The sequence below is a fragment of the Chelonus insularis genome, unplaced genomic scaffold (genome assembly GCF_013357705.1).
Source record: "Chelonus insularis isolate UGA/USDA-ARS -01 unplaced genomic scaffold, ASM1335770v1 contig_131_pilon, whole genome shotgun sequence".
In the NCBI taxonomy this organism is placed as follows: Eukaryota; Metazoa; Arthropoda; class Insecta; order Hymenoptera; family Braconidae; genus Chelonus; species Chelonus insularis.
Genome location: NW_023276372.1, coordinates 2,581,676 through 2,603,192, shown reverse-complemented (window position 1 = coordinate 2,603,192; position 21,517 = coordinate 2,581,676). Strand labels below are relative to the sequence as shown.

The 21,517-nt window shown below is 29.1% G+C and overlaps 1 protein-coding gene across 3 annotated transcripts in view; it reads right to left on the bottom strand.

The window, feature by feature from the left end:
- mib1 (mind bomb 1) overlaps window positions 1-21,517 on the bottom strand; it is a 45,851-nt gene that overhangs the window by 3,007 nt on the left and 21,327 nt on the right. The window lies entirely within an intron of this gene.

Below are 21,517 nucleotides of genomic sequence, written 5' to 3'. Positions count from 1 at the left end.
TATTTTTACATTTTTAAAAGTGATTTTGTTTTTCTGCAAGTTACTTGGTATAAAGTTTATTGAAAATTTTCATTAAAAGAATTTTTCTCTCAGCATTATACATACACAAAGCCATTTATAATACAGAGCAATAAATTCAACAAGAAAATACTTTATATGCACACATATAAAATGCTTGGCTATTTTATCTTTATGTTTATTTTCTTCTACAAATGTGGTGAAATAAACGATATAGTATTATTTAGTAAAAGTAGAATATGACAATGAGTCGAAAGACACATGGACCGTATTAGGAGTAATGTCTCACAGACGGGACAGGAAGTGCCTGACCTCCCTGGGTTTCACTTCAAAGGGGGTATAGTACCACAGAGTATTATGTGTATGAGAGAACACGATGTAGGGAGCTGGAAAAAGAGTGAGAGAAATAAATGGTTGGTGCAGCTGTCGTCAACAAGAGAGGTCTCCTAGCAAGTACTCCACCACGAGGCTCCAGTGACTTGCAGGCTGCATTAGCAGACACTGCACATGTTGACATGCCCGTGGCACATGTCTGGTCTCGTCAACCCTCACTTCTACCTCTCTCTCACTCTCTCTCTCTCTCTCTCTCTCATTCGCATTCTCCACCCCTCACATTTTTTTAGATGTTCATTTGTACTTCAGGAAAAACACAAGAGTCTTAAAATTTCTCTCTTAATCTACCTCGCGTATTATCATTTAAAGCCAAAAAAAAAAAAAAATATTCTCCAAGCTATAAATTGCAAAAAATGCCAAGATTTATTATGACATTTTTTAACTCGGCTATTGGGTTTAATTCATTTCTTTTTGTCATGAATTTAAAAAATTATAAAGATTTATGGAATTTTTTTTTCGATCAGGTATTGGATATAATTCATTTTTTTTTTACACTGCGATGATTTTAAGACGTTCAATATTACTAAGAATATGTATAGGAGTATATAGCATCACCACCAGCAGCACCAGCGATTTGGCGCAATCGATAGTTGTGTATATTTGCTCGACGGAAATTCGGGATTATATTCCTGAATTGTCGAACGTTGCTGAATACTATACAGAGAAGCATTACTTCTACTTCGACAAGATAAGAAATTTCATGCATGATCAGATAGTCATTGGAATAATCTTCGAGCTACGATTTCTCCAATCCTCTTATCCAATCCATTTTTCTTCCTTTATATATTATTATGGAAAAGATGACCACATATGGGCTAAATTATATTTTTTCTCAATAATAAATATTCGATTTGGAATGTATAACGAAAAATAAATGGAATATTTAAAACTATCTTGAAAATTGGGATATTTAGAAAAATTTACTGATAAATCTTTTTTTTAAACTATAGTTATAAAGAATTACATTAAAGTAAATTGACTTTCTTGGAATATTTAATGTGAAGTTGAGGGTATACATTAAACTTTTAAAAAACATCTCTTCAAGTAATAATTAAAAAAATATTTATAAATAATTTTATCAAATTTTTCTAGCAATGAGTATAATAATAAATTTTTACGTAAAATAATGTTTTTAAACTAGAGCTCGAACAAATAATAAATCGAATCATTTAAAATGTTATAAATTGCAACATGTTTAAAAGTTTATTAATAAGTCAACTATTTCATATATATTTAGTAAATACGAGAAAATTCTTGTTTGTTATTTTTACAATTTTATTGGACTTAACTTATCTTTTATTGCCTTTTAAATGAAAGAGTTTTACTGGTGTACCTCCTCTTTCTTGTTTGCTATTATTGAAGTCGAAAAACTTGAATGAAAATCGTTGAGAATTACATTTAAACTTTAAAGAAATCCAAAATGTAATAGTTATAAATGAATATTATTTGTTATTTTTCCATTATTCTTTAATGATTATGATTGAATTTTATATGCAAAACATTCAAATAAACTTTTTCTCTACTAATAAATATTTTCACAATCGAAAATTGCAGTGTGCTTTTAAAACTGCATTACTTACACTCATTAATCTGAAGTGTCATTATATTCAATTTCCCTGAATCAAAATTAATTAAATAAAATAAATAATAAGTACAAACATTTCCATTAAAATGGCATTTTAATTAGCTGAATTCTCATTTATTGAATGTTTTTTTTCTTCAATTGAGAAATAACATATCAATACAAAAATTAACAAATTTATTAATAGCCTTTATTGTTTATTCATATTGATCATAAGAAAATTTAGGGAGACACCATAAAATGGCATAGAAGAAGAATAAATTTTTTTGAACGTCGTAAAATGAAAGACTAACATTAATTTTTGACGGAATAACTTGAAGAGATATCATGTAGGAAACTTGGTATCTAAAATCAATATTTCAAGAGAAAACGCAAGGTTATAATAGGCTTATCTATTATCTTGACTTGAATATACATATGTATATACGCACATAATAAATATTCTTCTTTTAATTAAAATAACCGTAAATGAAATATTCATGAATATGGATATTCAATATAACGATGCAACGTTATAGAGAAGACGAGAGCTTTTAAATTTTCTATGAGTAGAGTGGCATTTTATGTTGGTATCTCTCTCAAGTCCCATTTTTCGTATCCCTTGCCATCATATTCTCAACATCCTCGTCTTCGTTCTCTCATCGTGTCTTCATTGTCATATAGTTATACTCTGCAAAGTCTTTACTACCGTACGCACGGCTATTTTCAACGTCCTGAACTCCGTAATTCGATACGACAAGAGCTACCACCCAAGGGAAGAGAAAAAGAAGAGGGTGAAAAACTGAAATTTTAAGAAATGTCTTTTTATTTTTATTTTTTTTTTTATCAAATAAAAAAAACATAGAAACTAGGTGAGATGAAAAATAAATTGACTTATAATTTCCATCAGTAAAATGTTACTAAATGATGCTCCAATTAAATAAATTTTTCTTTTAGGTCAAATTAACGAGATAAAAAATCTAGGGCAAAAGGGAGTAATTGCGAAAGAATTGAAGACTGTTTAACAGTCAAACGGCAATCATTAATCCCGTCAAGGGGGGTTGTTTTTAACTAAATGCGCAGCAGTAAGAAAAAGAGTAGTAGGGTAAGAGAGAAGAGTGAGAAGAGAGAAAGAGAGATAGAGTGCCAACAAAAATAGATGTTGCAGTCACTACGTTGACGAATGGAACGGTTGCGATCGTTGTAACGTGCCTGCACGAGGATTCACCACCGAATGAGTCTGGCAACTGGTTTATTTTAGATCTTAAAGTCTTACATGTCTTATATTTTATTTTCCATTCTTCATTTAGAAAGCGAATAATTTTTAAATACTTCCCAAAATAAAATCTAACTGATAATCATTTAATTTTGTGCCAAAAAAGATAATTGACTTGGGTTTTTGTTTTTTTGTTTTTCATTCGTAATAGAAGTCTAAGAAGAAAAAAAGAATTTATGTGGGAGGAAAAAAATTAATTGCAAATAGATTGCATGTTTCAGATATTTTTTTACATTTGTGAGACACGAAAGTGGATAATAATTCTTCTTATAGTTGTTTTGCAAAATAATTGAATCTTTATTATTTTTCATTTATTTTAGTTGTTTAAAATTTAAAAATAACTTGTATGAAATAAATTTGTGGGATATTTTTACTTAAAATTTGTCAAGTTCAATTTTATCAAATAATTTAAAATAAATATTTTGAAAAAAATGATTAAAAATAAGAGGCTTTTAGAAAGTTTTACATTGAAAAATTCTGCTCAGATTTATATACTATTTCTTATTCAAAAATTTCTGTCACGTGTAAATAAAATTTGCTATTTGTGTAAAGAATTTTTTCCTTGGCAACTAACATTATAAATTTTGCTTCAAAATCTTAATAATAACATGTACATATTTTTTTTCACCAAATGTTTCTTCCTGTGTGTACAGATCCAAAAGCAAGAGAGAAAGAGAGAGTTCTGTTTAGGGGACATGTATAGAGGGAAATGAGTCCAAGTTATCGACACTGTAATTTCTGACCCATCCAGGAATAGTCGCCCATGTGGTAGCAGCCGTGGGACGCCTATTTTCGAGTAAAGACAAATTTGGCGCGAGGAGTTAGCATGAGTGGCAATAGAGAAAGAGAGAAAAAAGAAAGATGTAGAGTGAGAAGGAGAGACGCGTTAGTCAAGTGTAAGCTTACATATCGTATTTGAGGGAGAGGGAGCAAGAAGTTGTTGGTGCGACAAGAAGGCCAATGGGATGTGTGCGGCCATTTTTAGAGGGCTTCATCTCGAAGAAGCTGTGCCTAACGACTTTGACGGCATTCAGTCGAAAGCGGTCCAGTTGGAAAGAAGGTATACATGCGACAACGACTCTAAGAATCGTTGAGCAAGCGAACTTGATAATTTTTTACGTTGCATACAGCCTCACTCTCGACGGCGTCGTGACCCGGAATTTATGGGGAATTCAAGTGCACATCTTGATGGGTTTTAACTAAGAGGAGTGCTTGGTTCGTTGGAACTTTTTAAAAGATTAGCCCTCTCATCTATTTCATTTGTATTTCATTTAAGATTTTAACATTTCATTCTTTTTTTTTTTTTTTAATCATTATTTTGGTGAAAGATCTTCAAGATAAGAAAGATAAGTGTGTTATATAATGAAGATGAAGAAGAAGAAGAAGAAGAAAAAAGTTGTGCAATGAGGATTGAAACAATCATGGCCGAGCGACTGTTCCGTACTTCCTTACTTCCCATAGTGCAATACGACGTATGGAATGTAAAGAAGTATGGAGCTGCGCCCAGGCTTATCTTCAAGAATTATTTTTTCATGGTCTCTTAAATTTGCCCTCTTCAACAGTAAAAAGCAAGCATCCTTGTGTTAGTATTATAATACCGGAGATGATGGCAATGGAATTAAGTCGAAAATGGAGAACAAGAAGAGAAGAAGCGGAAAAAGAAGAAGGAAGAAAAAAAATAAGGTCTTCAAGTGGACTCTTTGACAATACTTATCATGATTATCATGACGATGATGATAATAATAATGAACGGATTTGAGGGAAAATATTTGATAAAGTGGGAAAGAGAGAGAGAAGAAGAAGAAGAAGAGTCTTGCGGGTGCGGTCAGGTCGAAATAGTCACAAGCCGCCATCACCATATCTCTAGAAATAAGTTCTCCGGTTACGAGAGTTATTTTGGTCCATTGCTGCGATCATTTGTCATGATCTTTAGTCACTTGTACAAAACAAAAGTAATAATTATTCAAATGCTATTTACGAGATAAACCAATTAGTATCAATCTTACAGAAAAAAAATCTTCATTAACTTAAAACCAGAAAGTAAAAAAGAATAAATAATTACTACCGTGGGTGAAATAGTATATCTATTGTTATAAAACTTTAATAAGATTAGTTGAAAAAGATTTGTCCGGTGAAGAATTAAAGATAATTGCTTTTTTTTCAACTACGTATAATAATATAAAATTTTTTAGTCGTTTTGTTATTCACGACGACGACGAAGAGACGAAATTTGCTTTGAAAATAAACGACCTCTCTCGAGCACTCATTCCAGCTGTTTCTGCGATAACTCGGTGTTTTTTTCTTTTTTATTTCATTTCTTTTTCTCGCTTTATATAACGAACATTATGGTGGAGTCGCATCATGGACACTAGTCTATTCTCAGGAAAGCAACTAACCAACAACAAGAAATGTATAACGTACAGCTACTGGAAAATGAAAATAAAAAAAAAAAAAAAAAGAGTCGCGGGTGAATCAAATTATTGGCTTGAACATGAATAGAGAGAGAATCGAAAGTTCACATTCATGGGGGACTAGACAGCATCAGCGACCACATGCTGATGGCCATAGCATGATATTTGATTTGCTTCACGTAATGTGAAAATTAATTTAGCTGTCTCTCGTGTTAATTTGCTTAATAAAGGTGAATAAATTATGCTGATATTGTTAATGGCATCTATAAAATAATGGTAATAATAACAATAATAATGATAATAGTATTATCACTGCTAATAATGTTAACTTAAAATTATCTACACTACTAATGACTGGTATTCCTATTAAGCCCCCCCCCCCTAGCCACCATCATCAAGCTCTTCATTTTCTATCTTGGCAACTTGCTCCACCAATATTGCACTCGTTTATTTTACATCTCAGAGCAAAATATTTCCATCTAATTTACCACGTGGATCCTCCTCCCCCTGCACACCAGCTTCTCACGATATAAACTCATCTAAAGTAGAAATATATGTTCACTTATATAGCAGTTTCTAACACGTAAGCAAAACGTCAGCGCTTCAAGTTTGCTGCAAGAGTAAATTGAAGATCGTCGTCGTCAGCCCGCTTGTTTCATCATCCGTCTTTATTTTTGTGCATCTTACGATCGTTCTCTCTATCTATTCACTTTGATGAATTTGGCTCAACAGTCCTCCTCGCCAAATCTTAACTTAACACTCGGAGCATTCTCCTGTCGTTTCACTTTACTTTGCTCCTAGTTTCAATATCAATTTACTAAGCAATATTCATTCTCTAATTACTTGAAAATGAGAGATTAAGTTTATGACTATTTTGTTAGTTATGTACAAATGCTTTTGAGTTGTTTTAGATAAATTGTTTTTCCATTTATTAATTTTATTGTTTCCTTTTTTCTTTTAATTATTTTGTAGTTTAATAGGATCAATGTAAGAAAAAATTTCATCATAACCAGCTTATTATAAAGATAAATTTAAAAAACCATGGATTAAGAGGCTAATAAGATCTTGGATGTAAAATAAATTTCAACAAGTAATTGAATATTCTAGATTCTAGAGATAAAAATGAATATTGTATTTTCTAGTTTATCTAGAAAAAAAGGTGTAATAAGATTGTGTAAAATAAATTGTTGAGAATGTGATCCTTAAAATTACATTTAAAACTTTTTAATTGAAAAACGGATTTTTGCATTTTTTTCAGTTAAATTTGTGTGAAATCTGATTAACTTCAAGTTAAATGAAAGACTTGAGAATTGCACTCTCAAAAATTTCGATTGCATCGTCTACTCACCAGAAATTGTTGGGCAAATTTTTAAACATTTTGAAATTACTGAAAATTGTTGGACCAAATTCGCGTAAAATTTAATCAGTTTTCAACTGCTTCAGAATGTACTGATTGCACTCTCAGAAATTCCGATTACATCATTCCTTCGTAAGAAATTGTTTGACTGAAATTTCTTCACATACAATGACATAGAAATATTTTTTGGAAAAATATTTCTGATTTATTTTAGGAATTTAGTGATACTAAAATATATATTTCTTTTTATCTTCTATTGAATATTTATTTCTTTCAAATAATTTTTGTTTATTTTGCCCGACTAGAACAGACAATAGAAAGATCATAACTAATTGTGGGCGAGAGAGAATCTAGGGTGAATTTGTATAGCTGTTATGTGGAAGTCAAAGTAGAGAGAAGTAATGAATCATTAATAAATATGTGCCTGTTTTGTTTACCAACCATAAAAATTACGTAATAATTTCTTAAAATAAAATTATTCAACAAACATTTTACAAGAAAAAAAAAAATACTAAATACATCATTGAAATAAAGTTGTTTTTTATTTATTGTTTTATCTTCATGAAATCTAGGTGTTTAAAGTCATTCACCTCGTCATAAAATATAAATAAACGAGCTCAAAATGGTGTAAAGGTCACATTATTATTTATAATAAGCACAGCGTGATCCAAAAATAGCTATCGATGAATCGATGTTGCACCGGAAAGAAATAATTGACGGAATACTTGAAGCATTTTATCGATTTTTCAATATAGAAAAGCTCTTTTTTTATTGTTCGTTACATAGAGATGAAACCACGACGCCTCTTTCCCAACGATTGTTCGGAGCCCAGTATCCAATAACAAATCAAATTATACTACACTCGCTTTTTTAGAGCATTCAACCAATTAAACAGAGCTATTATTTTTTTTTTTTTTCCTTCACTGTCATCACCTTGTTCTCAGTTTTCTTTAATTGTAAGTTTATGTTTTATAAAACTATTATGTTGTTCACAATGATTTGTAAAGCCCATTTCGAGAGTAGCACATTCTCTTTCAGCTCTAAATTCCATTTCGTAGTTATAATTAAATTATTCCAACGTAACTTTCATTGTTTGATTATATAAAGAAAGTTATGTTGACTTGAGTATACTTTATATTGCTGTTCAAATGTCATATCTAACGATTTTTATTGAGATAAGTTAACTTCACTAAAATAACAAACAAAAGGGAAAAAACGAAGAAGTGGAAGAAGGAAAAAAGATCAAGTAATTCATTCGTTGAAAATGAAATGGAAGTTAAGTCCAATGAAAATATGGAAATACAGAGTGCAGATCCTGATATATTCAACACAACATTTCACTGCTTATTAAAGTTATATATTGCCACGAAACAAGGAGTTAAGTTGACACAATTTCTACTTTTTTTATTTTTATTATTCTTAATGATATTGACTCTGTAATATTCAACATATTTATGTTACTAGCTAACATATCTTCCTCAAAGTTATGTCAACTTATTTTATATTTGTTCTACATTTTACAACGAAAAATAAAAACAAGCTTTTTTATTATTTACATTGAGGCAACTCGACTTAACTTAAATCACAAACAGGAAAGCGAAGATATGTCAACATAAACTTTTTATTCAAACTAGAATGAAAGTTAAAAGTTTGATAAAACAAAAAAATGAAAATAGCCATCCCAGATGTATTTTTGAAATAAATTTTACAGACATACGCTTATCAAAAAGAAATATCACTATTTATGATCCATTAGATAATTAATTTATAACAAGTTATTGTGAATAATATTATGGATTAAAAAAGCTTTTTATTATTGACATTTTTAACCTGAATTTAAAATGTCACTTGGGAAATGGTGTAAATATTATTTATAGAGATGAATATTAGCACTTTATTTATCGAAGTATTTTCACGTTTTAGATATCCAATTATCACTTTTATTTCTTTCTCTACAATTGTAACGAACAAATAAAGTCGATACTAAATACCTAAGGTGTAAAGGTTCTTTAATAAAATTAAAGGGTAGTTTGTACCCTTGGTATCTAATGAAAGCTTCTGTCTACCTTACCTAATTGTTCTTTTATTTAATATAATTACGATAGGTAAGTCTTTGTTAAAAAAAGTTTCAAGAAGAGAAATCTTTAGTGATTAATTTTACACGTATTCAGCAGAAAACTCAAATAAAATAAGTTGATAACAGAATTATAGTAAAGAATTTTTGAAAAAAAAAGAAATCAAATTAAATAAATAAGATTTTCGAATTTATTGTTTCAATTGTCTTTGTTGTAAATAAATAAATATTACTTCTCTAGTAATTTTATTTAAGAAGATTTTTCTATCATCCAATAAAAGTAGATCAAGACTTGAATATAAAATATCCTATTGGTCCAATACAACTAATATATGAAAAGTGAAGTGTTGTCAATATAAATATTACGGAGAATACTTGAATATTTATTACTGAATGGTCAAATAAGAAATTATTTATTATAAATAATTTAATCACCATTTAGAAAAATGAATACTTTCTCTTCTATCTTCTTTATGACATTTGAAATTACTGAGTCATAAAGGATCGTTTTGGAGTTCTTCAAAAAAAAGGGGGTAAAAAGTATGAAAATCATTGAACAAAATAATTTCAGTTGAGATTAATGGTTGTCCGTTTAGCAAAAAAAAGTGATGAGTTTTTTTTCAAATGATTATACATTCAGAGTTAGATGACAAAGAAAAATGTATCTTTGATTGCACCTCTGACCTGGAGATTTTTTTTCGAACAAAATGAAAGAGTTCTTGGTAACTTTATATCTATCTCCAGTCTCTTTTCTTCTCCAGCGAGTTAACAATTTTATCATTAAATGTAAGGTGAAATATATTGCTTTGTAAAGTTAAATTGTTTTTTTTTTCTATTATTAAATAGAGTGAATAGGGACCTGGTGCATTCCCTCGTAAATGCTAAATGTTATGTATGTCACGTTCAGGGGTGGAGAAGGCGCTGCTGTGCTTCGCCAAGCAGCAATGGAAGTGCCAACATAGCTCCTTGCTTGGTGAGAACTTGGTTCAAGCACTAGGGTCACGTGTATCTCAACCAAGGATATTATCAAGCCCCCAACACTAACGCTATCTTCTTCTCATCTTATGTCGTTGGTGTAGTATAGTTCTTGATGCCTAGTATAAGGAAGAAGAAACTAAAGGATATATACTCTTTCCTCTCGACTTGCTCCGTCTTCCTCAATCGGCGCTACGAGCTTTCTCTTGACTTCTGATTGCTTCTGTCCCCGGCCAGCTGCTCTGCGATCCAATCGATTCAGTGTTTCACCAAGTGGAGGGGCAAATTTTCCAGACATCGAGGCTCTTCTCATATACGCTAGGATCACCATTTTTCCCTTCACCAACGATCTCTCTTGGTCTCACATCAATGTTCATAAAAACGCTCCAGTTACTACAGTCAATTGCCAATTAACATCAAAAAAGTTCTTGGAAAAAATTTTGTTCCTCTTCATATTACGATATACCTTTAATGTCGTTATTTAATTATGAAAAATAAATTTTAATGAACACTGAGACTTTATATTTTATAAAAAAATTATTAATTGTAACATAGTATGTTTAAATAGAACTAAATAAATCATTGCTCTGTCTGGATGTTTCCCTCTTTTTTTTTCTTTTTGTTTCCTAGAAAATACACCATCAATCATAAACAATTCATCTTTAATTTTTTGATTATAACATAAAAAAAAATTGTTAGCAAATTTCATTCATCATAAATATTGACAAATTTTCTCGAACCACCAACACTTGGAACTTTCTTCATTTTTTTTCTCATCCAATCCAATTACTAGGTTGAATAATTAGTAAAACCTGTTTCATGATAATTAAATTAAATAATGTAAATAATGTAAACTGTTTAACCTAGATTTTTTGCCAAGAGGACTAATTTGATATCAGTAATGTCAACTGGAGCAGAAGTCGTGTCTCTTGAGAAATTGGAAAAAACTAATAATTAATTATCTACCATCAAACATGATCATTAAACTATTTCATAAGATTTTTTGTGATTTATTCAAGTAATCTAAAAGTTTGATTTATCAATTTTACGACAAATTGAATCCCCCCCAAAAAAATGGGGGCAAAACAGTATAACATCAAATCAAACTAATAAACTGTTTATTTGATTCAACAATATGCCAGTTATAATAGGAAAGAGTTGACATTATTTCACCAATAAATTAAATTAATAATCGTCAGCAATTTATATTGTCAAGTAAATACTCAAATTCATTGAAGTATTCATTAAAATAGAACATGCTTGCTGCAACTTATTGTCTGGTTTGAGCTTTATTGTCATTCAAGAGCCAATGGAAAAAAAGTTATTTTATTAAACTTCCATTTATCTTTTAATATTTTCTAAATAAGGAATCATTAATTATATGAAAAAAAGCAATAACAGAAGTTTACTTAAGTTCTAGTCACATTCATTAATCACAAATTAATGACTTGCTTAATAACTAAACTATGATCATTTTTAATATCTGCTAAAAAAGCAATTAATAATCAGAATCAAACGGTATTATTTTAGAATAACTATTTCATTATTCAAAAGTAAAAATAAAATTCTATTTTATATTCCCTGTTTTGTTTTCCAAAATAGACCACCAAGAGTTGCAAGATTTTAGGTGAAAATTCAGCAGAAAATGGAGTTTTTTAGCCATAATTAAATTCATTCCTGAACGAGTGAAAAGAATAAAATAAGAAAAAGGAAGAAATAATAGTAATAATAGAGTAAAGGAATAATTTTTTTTCTGTTCAACTCCACCAAGATTCTGATTCCTGTCTTTTGTTCAATGGTCAACGAATGGTCAGGCTGACTTGGAGTTGTATTTTATGTTTCCACCATGGTTCATAAATCAAAGAAACAAACAGAGAATAGGTACGTCGACATGGTTCGCGCGTGTGAGAAAATCCCTGGGAGACTTTCTTCCCACCCTTATATCTTGATAGAGTGTACACATATATATCCATATACATTTATACATATACAATGTACATGTATACATTTTATTTTCTCTCTTCCTCTTATCCACAATGTGAATGTATAATTTAATTGCAGTGAGCACACGAAATTCGTTGAATCTATTCTTCCAGTCCGGGGCGGTGGCAGTCGCGGTGACGTGGAAGGGATGGCGGTGAAGTTCGACCCGGTTGCGCTTTTCCCGGGCTCACAGGGTTACTATACGACATACTTGCAAGCTTCCTCATGGATATACTATTCTTCCTCCCCCTGGCCTTTCTTTTATTGTTTTATCTAATTATATTCATTACGAGCTACAACACCATGTATGACAATCAAAGCTTTTATCATTCTTGGAGCTCATCATTTAATTCTTATCTGTATCTAGCACAAGGTTGATACCCCAAGGTAAAAGCTGATGGCCCAAAATGAACGAAAAACTGACGTCAAGATGAATTGGCTCAATTCAATTTAATTAGTGTGGAACTTGAGAGAGTAGTTTAAGATAAATGTAAATTAATTGAATTCCGATAGTGCACAAAGTTATGTGTGTCGTGTCGTGTGGGCTCGCGAGGATTTCGTGGTCAGTACGCGCGACACGACTGTGGAACACCCAGAGAGTAATGTTTCGAATTTCGAATCGAAATTCATTCGGGCCAAGCGCTCCGTAATGGAATCGAATCCAAGTACGACCAAGGCTTTCTCCCTTGTCTCCCTCGTACTCTCAATCTCTCTTATGCATTATATAGATATCTTCAAATCTTTGTTTCTATCTAGGCAACGAGAAAAATGTGCTACCGTTGAATTTATCTGGATTTTGGAATATCGAATGTCACAAAACAATATTCTTTTCAAAAAAATAAATAAATAAATAAAGCAAGAAAACTCCATCGATATCTAGATATGAATTATTATTTGATATTGTTGTTACTTTTTAACCTTCCTCTGTCAATGAATTATATTTATATGAGATATTAAATATTTTAAATGTTTTGTAGGAGAAAGAAATATTTGATATTTATTCAGAATGAAAATTTTTAAATTATGTCGGAAATTAATGTTTCAACCAACATAACAAAAGGTGCATAAAGATATAATGTAACGCATTACACAATCGCTCTAAAGAAAAAACTTGTAATTGTTACACTGTACTTTCATGATATTTTCTATTTAAAATGATAAGAGTAACAATTGCAGTCGATATTAAATTTTTTTCATAAATGCTTTATACAATTATTTTTTTTTTTTTTCTTCAATTATTACATTTAAAAATATTAATTTGAAATGAAAGACTGTTGATATTTGTTAAATATAACATTTAATTCACTACATTAATTTAAATCATAATATTTAGATAATAATTCCAGACATTTATCTCTATTGCAGCAAAAAAATTGTTTATCATAAAAAAAGCATTTACCTCAAATATCACAAAATAAATTAAATAATTAATTATAAGAAAATCTCTTTCATAGTCTAGATAAAAAAAAATATTATCATTTTAGTTATATTAAGTGTGTTTGTATAGCGAAAATTTAGCTACAATCGCACAGTAAACATGACTATAAATTTTCCTTCATGTAGATAATATATACTACCCACTACTACCAGTACTACTACCATTGGTTCTGTTTAATATTGATAATATAACTTAAACAATCAATTTCAAACATCTTGATACATGAGAGACAAAGTTTAAAATAATTTTCCATCCGAGATAAATAATTACATTTTCTCTAGACTAATTAATAATTAACGTTGATTAGTTAATTATTGTATTTGTGCTGTAGTTGTCGAGAAATGTTGATTGTAAATTTGACTAGAGACAATTCTAGAAAACAGACTATGTACCCTACTCTGAAATCAATATTTGACACACCCATACGAGTGCATCAGAGTGACTTTATACCGAAAATTTTCACTCGTATATGTTTATATATATATTGAATTGTAGGTAAAGCTGTTCTACAAGCGAAATATGTCGAGATAATATCATTAAATTCGCCGTACACATAATATGTCCATTGGAGATGAGTTTAACCAGAATCATGTGCACACATCTGCTGGCAAAGATATAGCCTGACAAATCGATTATATTATCCTAGATATAACGAGCAAGGGTATAATCTATCGCATTTAAATATTATTTAAACACGTCGTTTTACATAAATTCCTACTGGTCGGTATGGAAAAGAACCAAGGAAAAATTGCTATTTAAATCAACTATAAATTTTCATAAAAAGTTATTGTTTAACCAGTACATGCTTTACGATAGAATTTGAATAAAATTCTGTGCTAATAAAACTTATGATGGAATTTTGGCTTGAATGGAAATTTTATTGGACTGTTATCTAAAGTTTGTTTTGGATAAATTTACCATAGTGTATTTTCGAGGTTTAATTAATTGAAAAAAATGTTATTTAAGTCTGTTTAATTGAGTTTAAGTCATTTTGATGGGGTACCATTTATAACTAACAACAAAAAAGATTAAATTGGATTAAACATTACCTTTTTTTGTATTTATTACGAATGTTATTTGGATTAAAACTCTAGATATTTTTGACTAAAAATAGAGATGCAAGTTGGGCTTTAAATCATCAATGAAATAATTGATAACGAAGTGAATGTTTTATAATAAAATTTTCTATCTCAAATAATACAAAGTTACTGTGAATGTAAAAAATGTTACATGACTTTATCGATTTTTAATTCAATTTATTGATGTTTTTTGCAACAAAAAAATCCTTCTACTATAATGGCTTTCCAGTATTGCTAAAAGATAACATAATGTTATTAAAAAAAAAAGTAATCAATTTTTGTGAATGATTTGCATTAACGTGAACACACATATTTTAGAGTAGAATGTAAGTAATATTGAAAAGAAAATGAGGAAAAATAGATTTAAAATCGGATTATATAACAAGCTCGTTTGCCTTTCATATTCTGAAAATTATGTGAATTAAAGTTTTATGTATTTTTGGATTAGAAAAGTTTTCATTCAAAATGGGTTAAATTATTAAGAGAGCTTATATGTATACATTTCTCTTGTTAAAATCTGATGTAGGGGAAAGTTGACTGAATTGAACCACCAGCTAAATTGGACCTCGTCCGTATTTGCTAAACGATATTGAAATATATTAAGATAACAGTCTATTGTTTCACTAGAAGCTTCATTCAAAAGCCACTTGAATGAAGAATTTATTTTAAAATTATTAACTTTCGTATAATAATAAATCGTTTTATCACATAAAACATTTATCAATATTCCAATAAAATTAAAATTATAAAATGTCGAAATAAAATGCGATAATACTACTGGAAATTTTTTTTGTCATTATGGAATATAAATAAATTAATTAACTGTTGGTAAATTATTTCGGTATTTTATCAATAAATATTTTTCATTTTAATTAAATTTTGATGAAAAACATCATCAAAAAGTTAAATGTAACGAGAAAGCAAAATAAATACAAGAATGTAATTAACTTTACTAGAAAAAAGTGGTATTATTCGGTATTGTACCGGCATTCTTCAATTATCAGGTATTGAATTTTTGTTCTGGTCGAAAGACCCTACATTGAATAATAGAGATTAATTTTTAAGTACAGAGATTTTTTTTTTAATACTTGATTTATGATAGAAAGATTGATCTTCGCCGCTGAAACGATGATTTATAATGTAACCTAGAGATAGAATAATATTGAATAAAAACAAATATTGTTAGCTCATAAATACTTATTAATTCATTCATTAATAATAGAAATAAAAATTTCAATAAAATCCATAGATTTTTATTTAAATGGAAATTTATCTGATTTCCTGAATTCAGCCAAGTAATTTAAATAAACAATCGATTCTCCTAAATTACCAACTGGTTTAATGAGTGCATGTTCATGTTAAAATGCAGGTAAAATTGAATAAAGTAAAATAGCGAGTCGGGGAAATGAAAGAAATTGAGATAAAATTGGATTATTTGATAGCATTTTCTTGTAAATTTTTGTTTCGATTTTTATTCGGCTTAAAGTTTTGTTTTATTTATGTATATATATATATATATATTTTTTTATTTTTTTTTTTTAATTTTTGTCGAAGTAAATACTTCAAAAAGTTGCTCGACGAACACGGACTGTGTGGCTGGAGGACGTGACGTGCCTTCAAGCACGCGGGATGGTTACGTAACACGAATCGTAATGAGCACTCAGTAATTTGCATTCGTTACGTTAGTCGAGATCTCTTAAGCTTACGTACGCCCGCTCGTCAGCAAAGCATTTCAGCTATACTAACCACCAAATGAGGAGGATGATGATGGTGATGATGATGATAACGATATAGTCTATTGATGATCTCAACTCAAATTCCGCTTACTAGTAATTTCACACGCACGATGTGTTATGATTTTCATTATCGTTTAAAGGGAAAATACATTTTCCTCTCCATTAAGAAACATTTCCTCTCATTTTTTTTCTTTTCTATTTATTTCCGCTAAATAGATAAAAAGTTTTATATTTAAGAAAATGAGTAATCCATCAAATTTAGATTTCTCCTTATCTAGTTACGAAAAAAATGAAGATTAAGATTACTGTAGGAAGTAGACGAAGAAAAGAGAGTTACAAAAAGGAATAGAATTAAAAAGAAAAAAATTTGAAAAAAAAAGGTGAGTGAGAGAGAGAGAGAGAGAGGGAAAAGTTTTTGAAGAAAACTTTTATCACTAAGCAACTTTATGTGCGCTCTGGTAACTTTATACTTTTGAGTGAGAAAGAAAGCAATCAATAAGAACATAGATATCTCCTAAACTAAAAATTTCCAAACAACTTTTCGTTACAGTAAAAAGTCGCTGTGTATATGTATGTACAATTTTTAGAATATGAAAGAAAAAATTTGAAATAAACGACTTTACTAAAAGTTCTAACAGCTAAAATGAATTAAAATAAAAATAAAAAAACAACAACATTTGATCCATTTTCGACGTGAAGATAGTAGTTATGTAGTTTCAGAATAATGATAGCTTTCGTGATAACTTGATCACATTTTCGCAAGCTTCATTTTTATCATTATTTCTAACTAACCATAAAGAAAAAAGTTTAGGTAAAGTGAAAGAAAAAATCCTGATCTAACAATTGGTTCATTATAAATAAGAAGATAGAGATTGAAAAGATAAATACAGATGTTGCTAAAAGAGAAAATGGATTTTTGAAATAACAAAAATATTATAAATAAACAATAAATATCCCTAGAGATTTTTTATAATAAATAGATATTAATAATACTTATTTAGTGAAAAACAGAAAAATATTTTCTTGTAAAATAAATTATTGTTAAGAGAGAATATAAAGTTTCTGTAGCACACAAAAGAGAAATATTTTATTGAAACTTTTCAATAAAATACCTCCTTTGCACAATCATTTTTCTTCTCTGCAGAAATATAATCTTCATCTCTGGGTAACTCGTAAAAATTTAGCAATTTTTATTTTTCACATTTTTGCACTCTAAGAGCAACGAGAGAAAAAGAAGAGCAAAATAGAAAAAGTCATATAATATAAATATATATAAAATGTTCTAAACTACCATAATGTCACTGGCAGGGTAATTTTTAACAATCATTTCTCTTTACCAACTACCGTACTTTTTATACATAAAATATAGGATAACCATCTGAAATTTTATACGCAAAATAATAATAACAATATAGTAATAATAATAATAATAATAATAATAACAACAACAACAACATTGAAATGTTCGTATTTAAATTAAATAGAAAAGCACTTTACTATAACAATTGAACAAGAATAAAATATGGTCGAGTAGCAGAATGTAGTAGGTCAAAAACTAATGACTTTGCACGGCTATTCTATTTCTGATGTCTTTCATTTTTCATTATTTGTATAATTTTTTACTTTTTTAGAATGCGAAATAGCTTGTTTATAGATGGAACTTTGCCATCAGCAAATCAATTGTCCCGCAAAAAGAAAAAAAAACTCCTGAATATTCCAATCACGTGATATTTTTTGTCACTTTTTTCTGTGAATGCTGTTCAATTTCAGAACTTATACCACTGATACTATCACATATAAGCTTTTATCTATTTTATTTCCTCCTTATTTTTATGCTTGTTTTTCACTCGTATTTATTTTTTTGTTTTCAATTTTTCCAAATTCAGAAATGACGCAGTGCAAAAGCCGTTGAGGAATTGACTAGACATTTCCAATTATGTTCATAGTGATCAGCTTATCGCTTAGTAATCCGCAATCGACATTCGTAGACAGCGCAATATCCCCGTACGAAAATCCTCTTAAAATCGATACAACCTCGCGAACATTATGAGATGATATTGCATTGTTCCACAAATTTTGATCAGAGAAATTAAAAAAAATTCCATTAAGTGTAATTGGTAAGCATTCATATTATTATTCAATTAAAATATTATGAGCTTTATTAAAATATTAGCAAAAATGAAATTTCAATCGTATAACAGTTTAGCTGTCGATAATTGGATATGAGTAATAGAAAAAAAAGCTGAGCCTTTGATTGAAATAAAAAAAAAGTCAAGTGAAATAGGGAAACTTTTTTAGTAAATTCACCCAGGCCATTCAGTAGATGACAATGTATCTTGACTAGGTCAGGAGAAAAATAACATTTCTCGTGTTTTATTTTGATAAAAAAAAATTTGCAAAACTTTGAATTTTGTTTTTAAAGAGAAAATTCAAAAGTATTTCGTAATATTAAGTTTAACTTTTTTTTCGGGGATATTGATAACTAAAATTTCTGGCTGAAATAACGTTTAGTATTTTGTGAAAATATTTAAATTAAAATTCAAAGTTATCCTTAATCTTAACATGGTTATGTTTGACACAGATACCTTATTACCTATAGAATAGTATTGGAGTCGAGCCGTCAGTAATATTGGCTCAGTAACATACCAGAGAAGCATATTAGTTCTGGAATGTAGAAAGTGTCTTTTACGTTTTTAAATAAATAAATTCATTTTTGCAAATTAACAAACTTTCAATGGCATAGAATTTTTAATGAGAAAAGTATTAATGAAAATTCTTATTTTAAATATTCAATTTCATTCAGTAATATGATATTACAAGGCCATTTTTTTACAAATATTTTAATCAATATGAAAAATAGAATAGTTCTTCAACTCTCTTTGGATTGGAGAAATTTTTTTCCTTGATTTTGTTGCTTACAAAAAGATCGACTGGTGTGGTAAAGACAGCTGATGCTTTTGAAAAACCATGGTACAAATCAAAAGTATGGACATGGTAGAAAAAAAATTCTGTTGCTGCAATAGATCAGAGCTCTCTTCTTCCACTAGAGTCTTGATTTTTGTTGTATCTATAGATTTTTCCTGAAAACACAGCAGAAGTCGACCTTCGATCTATTGCAGGAGAATTTTTTTCTCTGCACAGTTAATCATTAACTGAATCATCTGAGTTTTCATAAAAGAAAGAATATCCGTTCAATCTGTTATTATGAATGAACTGTTGAACTGTAATTATTGATGAATATGAAGATTCGATTCTTATAACAAAAAAGAAAAGTAGGGCAAACTGTACTATTATATTTAATGGGAAAAATTTAATTAATATATCTTTATCAATGGCTCTTTCTATACGTTTATTTATTGATTATTCATTCGAATACATTTATATTATTTGAATTTGAAAATATTTCAATAAAAGTCATAACAACATGTAAGACTTATTTAGTTTATTTATATCTGTGGTTATTATTTTTATGATTCAAGTTTCAACCTCAATCATTTCTAGAGGATTAATCTAATATTCGTTTCCTTTTTTCGCAAATAAAAGGAATCATCTCAAATATATTTTTATTTTCAAGATGAATATGAAATGGTGACTTTGTATGACAGAAAGATTTTTACAATTTAAAATTTGCGACAAAGAAAATGTACTCCATAGAAATGATAATTTTTAATATTTAATATAAAAATATCTTCAAATTTGATTTTCATAAAAATGTAGGTCAGCATAAATACATATAAAATTTACATATGTAAATTATGTAAAGTCTGAAACATAATGGCATACAAAATTATGTAAAAGTGCACATAATATTACTTAAATATGCGTTGAATAACACTACGTATTTTGATTGTTTTAACTGTTGGATAAATGTTAAATATGAATAATGACTGTAACAAAACTATCTATACACTCCATAACGTAATTGCTAATGCTATTGTGAGTAATTCACAACTCATTTTATCATTTCGTACTCTATAAATAATTTTTTTAAAAATGTTTTCTAGGTATCAACTGATTAATACTTTGGCAAATGGCCAAATTTCATGCAACATTTTTCGCATTTTTCTCTAGTCTGTTTCATATTTCGGTACTTTTTTTTATACTCTCTTACATCATCGTCTGGATTTTTACCAAATAACTAAGCGAGAAAACAAATTAATCAATAATATGTAAATATATAAGACCACATAACGGATTTCTAGGATAAAATGGCTCATTAAAATTTCTTTTTCCAAAAAAAATTCTATACTAATGAGTACACTCAGTGCGTTTTTTTTCGGGAAAAAATCTAAAGTTATCAAACAATTCAGAATATTCTCTTCAGAACAGGTCAACCATTTATTCGATAGAGAAAAATTCAACGTAATATTTCATGCAAGGACTCTATAAAGAATTATTTCACTGAATTTCTAACAAACTCTAGTACTTTTTCAAAATAATTATTAATCCGTTAAGATGATTATACTTTTTTAATTAATAATAATAAAAAAAAAAAAAAAGCTGTCTGGATGAGAGAAATTAGAAATTTTTTTTATTTTTAGTAAATGAAAATTTGACGAAGCTATTTTTATCCAACTAAGCTATAAAAAAATAAAAGGGTTCGTTTTACCCCACAGATTCTTTATACTTCTGTATAGGACACAGTAAGAATATTAAAGTTAACTCTCTCTATATAGATATACATATATAGGTATATGGGTATATATAAAGTATCCAGGATAAAGATTAACGAAAAGTTTTTCATCTGACATCATTTGTTCGTGTCTCAAGTGTGACAAGCATGTGCAAGCAGGTGGTACCACCATTGTAGAATGAAAAAGCATCGAAAACTTCAGACGCATATGCTGAAAAAGCACGGAAGAAAAAAATACTTGAAGAATAATAGAATAGAATAAATAAAAGAAAAAAATCAATTGCCTAAAGGGATTTGTATATAACCGCACAGACAATTAGAAACTGTTTACTTTGATTTCCTGTCAACGGAAATGTTGAATCTAGTTAATCAGAATAGAATAAAAAAAAAGTAGAAACAAGTTGGGAAAAAAATTGACAAAAGACAGTAGTGGTACAGGAGTGAGTACTTTACGACCGTGGAAAGCTCAAAGTGTTTGGAGACACAATAGTATTTTCGAGCTTTTGGAATGTGGTGAAGAGCTTGCGCAAACTGGGATAGGCGTCGGCTGAGGAACGAGACATCACTGGCATTCACTCCAGTG